Genomic DNA, 5,151 nt, shown 5'->3' with positions numbered 1-5,151 from the left:
TTTTTTTTTTTTTTTTTTTTTTTTTTGGTACCAGGTATTGAACTCACGACTTTGTGCTTGAGAGGCAGGAGGTACCACTGAGCTAAATCCCCAGCAGTTTATTGTTCTTAATAGCAGAATAGTATTCCATTGTATATAAATACCATATTCCCACCAATAACACAGCGTAGTTCCTTTTCCCCCACATTCTCATCAGCATTTGTTACTATTAGATTTTTTTTTCTATGATAGTTATTCTTTCTGGAGTTAGATGGTATCTCAGTGTCGTTTTAATTTGCATTTCTCCAATGGCCTGAGATAATGAGCATTTTTTCATATATTTATTAACATTTGTGCTTCTGAGAAGTATCTATTCATTTAAGTTGCCTCTTTTTAAATTGGGTCTTTTATTTGGGGGGGCTAATTTTTTGAGTTCTTTATATATTCTAGGCCATTCTTTATGCTAGAGATTACTGACCTAGTCTGGTAAGGATATATAAGTGAGGAATTGTTACTTAAGATGGATGGTGCACTAATATCTATCTCAGATCAGAACATCAGTCTTCAGGATCAGGTGGATTACTTCCCTGGTTACTGAAGGAACATGACTGCTGCCTGAAAGTCACTATCTGAAATTATGAGGGCTGGTAGAGGACAAAATCAGAATATAAGACTCAGTCAAATTATAAGCCAAATTCTGAAAATGGATCTGGATGCTTAGCACAGTTCTACAGCATGAAACATGTTGTCATACAGGAAACAGTGTGATAACTCAAGTTCACTTAATTTCTATGCTAACTACCTTGACCCAAATTATTTTATTTGTTTCCTAATATAGTTTATCATATGTCCATGTGAATCACATTCTCTGCAAGCGTCTAAGAAACCTCCCATAGAAATCAGAGGGAAAGATCATCAAACAGATTAGATGGCAGACTGATGGGACACCTAAAGCCAACCATGAGCAGAACTGGAAGCAACTATCTATGCACCACCACCAAGTGCTTCCCACAAAAGACGCTTCAAAATTCTAGTTTTCAATTTTCCTAACAATAGAGATAATACATAAATACTACAGATAACAGAAAGAAGATTCAAAACTATCTCAATAGGCTAGATAAATGCATTAGAAGCAGTAAGAAGAAAATGAACAAATAATTACCAAATGTCCATCATTTAATCTACTTTCTAAAGTGTCATGCTAGGAAAGCAGATTGCTAAAGGGGTCTAGAATCCCAGACACTGGTGCAACGCCAGCAAAAGCATATCCTAGAAAAAGGCTGAAGACTTTCCCTCCAAAAGAGCACTTTAAAACAGCTTTCTAGCAAAAGAATCAGCTGAGTTAAGAAGCAGCTATCTTCTTCCACTAACTATAACCCAAGCTCAGAACAAAACACAATTTTTTAGAATGTTGTCAACAAGGTTTATGTTCTTTGCAGCCCACATGACCTCCAAGTTCCCTTATAAGTCTAAAAGCTAAAGTTTTTAAAAATGCCCAAATCAAATGAAAACAGGTTCAAGGAGAGAAAAGACAAGTACTAATATTGCTCAATTCTTTCCTAAGACAATTCTTGCTATCTCTTCGGTGTTCTCACATTTTATGACTAGTTAGCAAATTTCATATTCTCCTAAGCCCCTCTCTGGTATGAAGATATATTTATTTAAGCTGAAAGTTTTTAAAAAAATTTCAGAATAGGTTATGTTTATTTTTACACTTGGTCATAGACAAAAGGTCCATATGGTTATGTTTATTTTTAAGTAAACCATATGAAGACTCAAGTTTGCCAAACATACTTGGATTGAATACACCTTTTGAGATGCAAGGAAAGGGATACGTGGAACCTGAAATGGGCAATCTGTTTAAAACCTGAATAAGGGGGGACACCAAGGCAGCTCTTTCTGCTTTCCCCAACCTCTGCTCCAGACTCCGAAAGGAAAAGAGTCTGGAGGACACCAAGCCAGGCCCTTGGCAGTGAAGCCTTCTGCAAAGGGGCAGAACCCACCACAGTACCAAGGACACTAAGGATCTAACGATTAATGGAAATGTTTTATGGAATCATTTGCAACACTTTTGGGGAGAAAACAGAATTTATTTTCCAGTGTCAAATTTTTGGAAAAGGTTTTTTTTAAAAGTCACACTTACCAAACACAAAAACTAGCAGAGTACCTGAAAGTGTACCGATTGTTTCCATTCACTGAAAAGGTGAGGGTGTAATTTTCAAGATTTCCTGGCAACAAATATAAACTCTTACATTACACAGTATGAGATTCCTATAAACTAAAATATCCCCAAAAGTCGTGCAAATGGAACCTCGTGTAAAACTCAGCATTTGCCAGCAATCAGATACATTAGAAATAACAGTAAAGACAGGCTTGAGAGGCGAGGTGAAGTTGAAACCCTTTCTAGGCTTACCCTGCAAGGATGCACAAGTGGCCGAATACGACCAACCTGGGTCCGGGACTTGTCACTGTAGGAAAAAAAGCATGGTAAGGAACTCACCACCCGGGGTCTCACAGGGCATACAGGACCCGAGTTCTAGGCGAACCAAATTCCGGGTTTATCCGGAGTTGGGGGCGAGCTAGCTCGGCTTGGCCAGGCAGGCCGCCGGGTCTATCCAGAGGGCGGGCCGGGGGCGGGGCCAGCCGAGAGATGCCCGAGGCGAACAAGATGCGAGGCCGAGCCTTCCGCCTCCCACCTCTAGCCCCGCGCCTCTTCGAACCCGGGTAGGAAACGCTACCTTCAAACACAGAAGCAGTGACTTTTTTCCGCGCGTCCCGGCGTCCGCGAACCGGATTGGCTGAAGTCCGGCAGTCCCGACGGCGCCTGCAGGAAGCTCCTGGAGAGCGGGAGGGCTGACGCGCGGACTGGGGACTGGGAAGTGGGGCTTGCGGACCCTCCCCATACGCATGCGTCCGGCTCTCGCACCCAGAAGGCCTGGCGCGCGCAGACCCCACCCCCGCCCCCCAAGCGTGCCTGGTCCCTGAGTGCCCTTTCTGGTCGCCTTAGCTCCGGAGCGCCTATTGGGCAGCGAGTAGGGAGCTTCGTGTTTGCTAGTCGTGTGTTAAATCTCTGCAGCCGCTTGTGTGGACAATGGACGGTCGTCTCTCCAAATTGAGGTGACTAAATGGCACCAGTTGCCAAAACAACCTCCCCTAAAAGTGCCCCCTTTTTATTCATATGTAGGACTTGCAAAGAGCTAAAGGTGTAGGGAAGATGGGAAGGGTAGGGGAAAGATACTAAGGGAAAAGAAAAAAATATAACAAAATGAAAAAATGGAAATAAAGTGTAAATGGGGAGGGACGGAGGGGGTGAAGGGAGGGCACGGACAAGGGGAGAAAAATGAGAACCAAGACCTTTCATGTAAAGGTACAAGATCCCAATGATGAATGCAACTGTACTGCATACCTGAAATGTACCAATAAACTCAATAAAAGAAAAAAAAAGAATCTTTCAAAATGTTAAATGTGATAGTAGCTCAGCGTTAAACACAGGCATATCATTTCTGTGACCCGTGCAACACCTCAGTCCCTGGATGGTTACTTGCTGCAATAGTAAGAGCTGAGAATTTTTAAACTTTCACCTTACTTGCCCCCCCGCCAAAAATATGAAATCAAACTAGAACTTCCTTTTTTGCTTATTACATCAGGATGTAATTCCATATCTGCATGTATAGATTCCCCTCATAAATTTTTGTGAACAGTTTTACTGATACAGAATCGGCAAAATAAAATGGACATATCTAAACTGTATCACTTCATAAGTTTTGACACCTTTGAAACGATCACTGCAATCAAGATAATGAACATATGGTCGATATATTTCCCCCAGATCTACTATGTCTCTAGCTGCTCCTTCTTAATCCCCTTTCCATTTGAAAAAACTATTTCCATTTATTTTTCTCTTTTTCTTAATCTTTTTTTCTTCCTTCCCCCACCCCATCTCTTATTCCCCTTGATCCTCTTCACTTTTGCTATTTACTATTATCTGCCTTTTATATTTTGAATTTCTCAAGTAAGAGAAACCAGGTGCTGGCCGGGTGTGGCTGTTTAAAACTGTAATTCCAGCACTAGGTAGGCTGAGGCAGGAAGATTGCTGTGAGTTTGAGACCAGCCTGGGCTACATAGTGAGTTCAAGGTCAGCCTGAACTATATAGATAGACTGTCTCAAAACAAAACAAAAAAAAAAACAAAAAACAAAACAATAACAAAAAAACCATGTGCCATTTGAGCATCTGTGGCTGATTTCCATCTGCTTTCTGACATTATAGATTAGTTTGCATTTTGTTATATAAATTGAAATTATATAGTGTGTACTCTTTGGCTTTTTGCCGTGATTAATTTGAGGCTCATCATTTTCATTTCTTTTTATTTATTGCTGAGGTAGTAGTATTTTGTTGTATGTGGATATAAAACAGGTTGGTTGTGCATTCACCTGATCAGAACATTTGGGTTATTTCTAGGTTTGGGATATTATAAATAAAGCTGCTGTGAATATTACTACTTATACCTCTTCCCAAACATACGCTTTCCTTCCTGTTGGGTAAGTACCGTTCCTAGGAGTGGTACGCTAACTGTATGTTTCAATAGATATATGTTTGAAACTTGTTCTTTCTTTTCAAAATCATTTTGTGTATTCTAGATCCTTACATTTCATTATAATTTTAGTACAAGCATCATTATTTATAAAAATATTGCTGGGATTTTGCTGACAGTTGCCTTCAATCTAGAAATCAGTTGGAATTGATATCTTGATAATGTTCTCTCTTCAAACTGATGAACATAGTTGATACTTCTCTCTAGATCTCCTTTGATTTCTTTCACAGGTTTTCAGTGACAAGACTTACACACTTTTTAAAGAAATATCTCTAGGTATTCATAGTTTGTAAAAACTGTGTATCTTGATGCACTCTGTTAATACTACTTAAGAATGTTTCTAGGAATGCAATTATTCATTTAAATACAGTGGTATCTCAGATCATGAACTTAATTCTTTCCATGATTCTGGTTGCACCAAATTGGACTAGAACTGAATCGAATTCAATGGTTAGATTCAGTGTTGGCATTACGGGGAAATTTGATTAAGTTTTTGTCCAATTCAGTTTGTAACCAGAATCATGGAAAGAATTAAGTTCTTGAGCCAAGGTACCATTGAAACAGATATATCTGAAATAA

At 39.7% G+C, this 5,151-nt stretch overlaps 1 protein-coding gene across 4 annotated transcripts in view; it reads right to left on the bottom strand.

Annotated features, from left to right (window-relative positions):
- Positions 1–2,969, bottom strand: part of Fbxl21p — a 13,399-nt gene extending 10,430 nt beyond the window's left edge. For 2 of the 4 annotated variants that reach the window (XM_010614096.3, XM_010614099.2), the window contains exons 1-2: positions 2,718–2,969; positions 2,393–2,447 (exon numbers count right to left, since the gene is read on the bottom strand). The gene's annotated coding sequence lies outside the window, so the exon portion shown is untranslated. The other 2 variants (XM_010614097.2, XM_010614098.2) reach the window with 2 other exon arrangements.
- Positions 2,970–5,151: the final 2,182 nt, after the last annotated feature.

This window comes from Fukomys damarensis, unplaced genomic scaffold (genome assembly GCF_012274545.1).
Source record: "Fukomys damarensis isolate Sample0158 unplaced genomic scaffold, DMR_v1.0_HiC HiC_scaffold_9, whole genome shotgun sequence".
Classification (NCBI taxonomy): domain Eukaryota; kingdom Metazoa; phylum Chordata; class Mammalia; order Rodentia; family Bathyergidae; genus Fukomys; species Fukomys damarensis.
The sequence above is the reverse complement of the archived record's forward strand: the minus strand, read 5'-3'. Positions and strand labels throughout refer to the sequence as shown.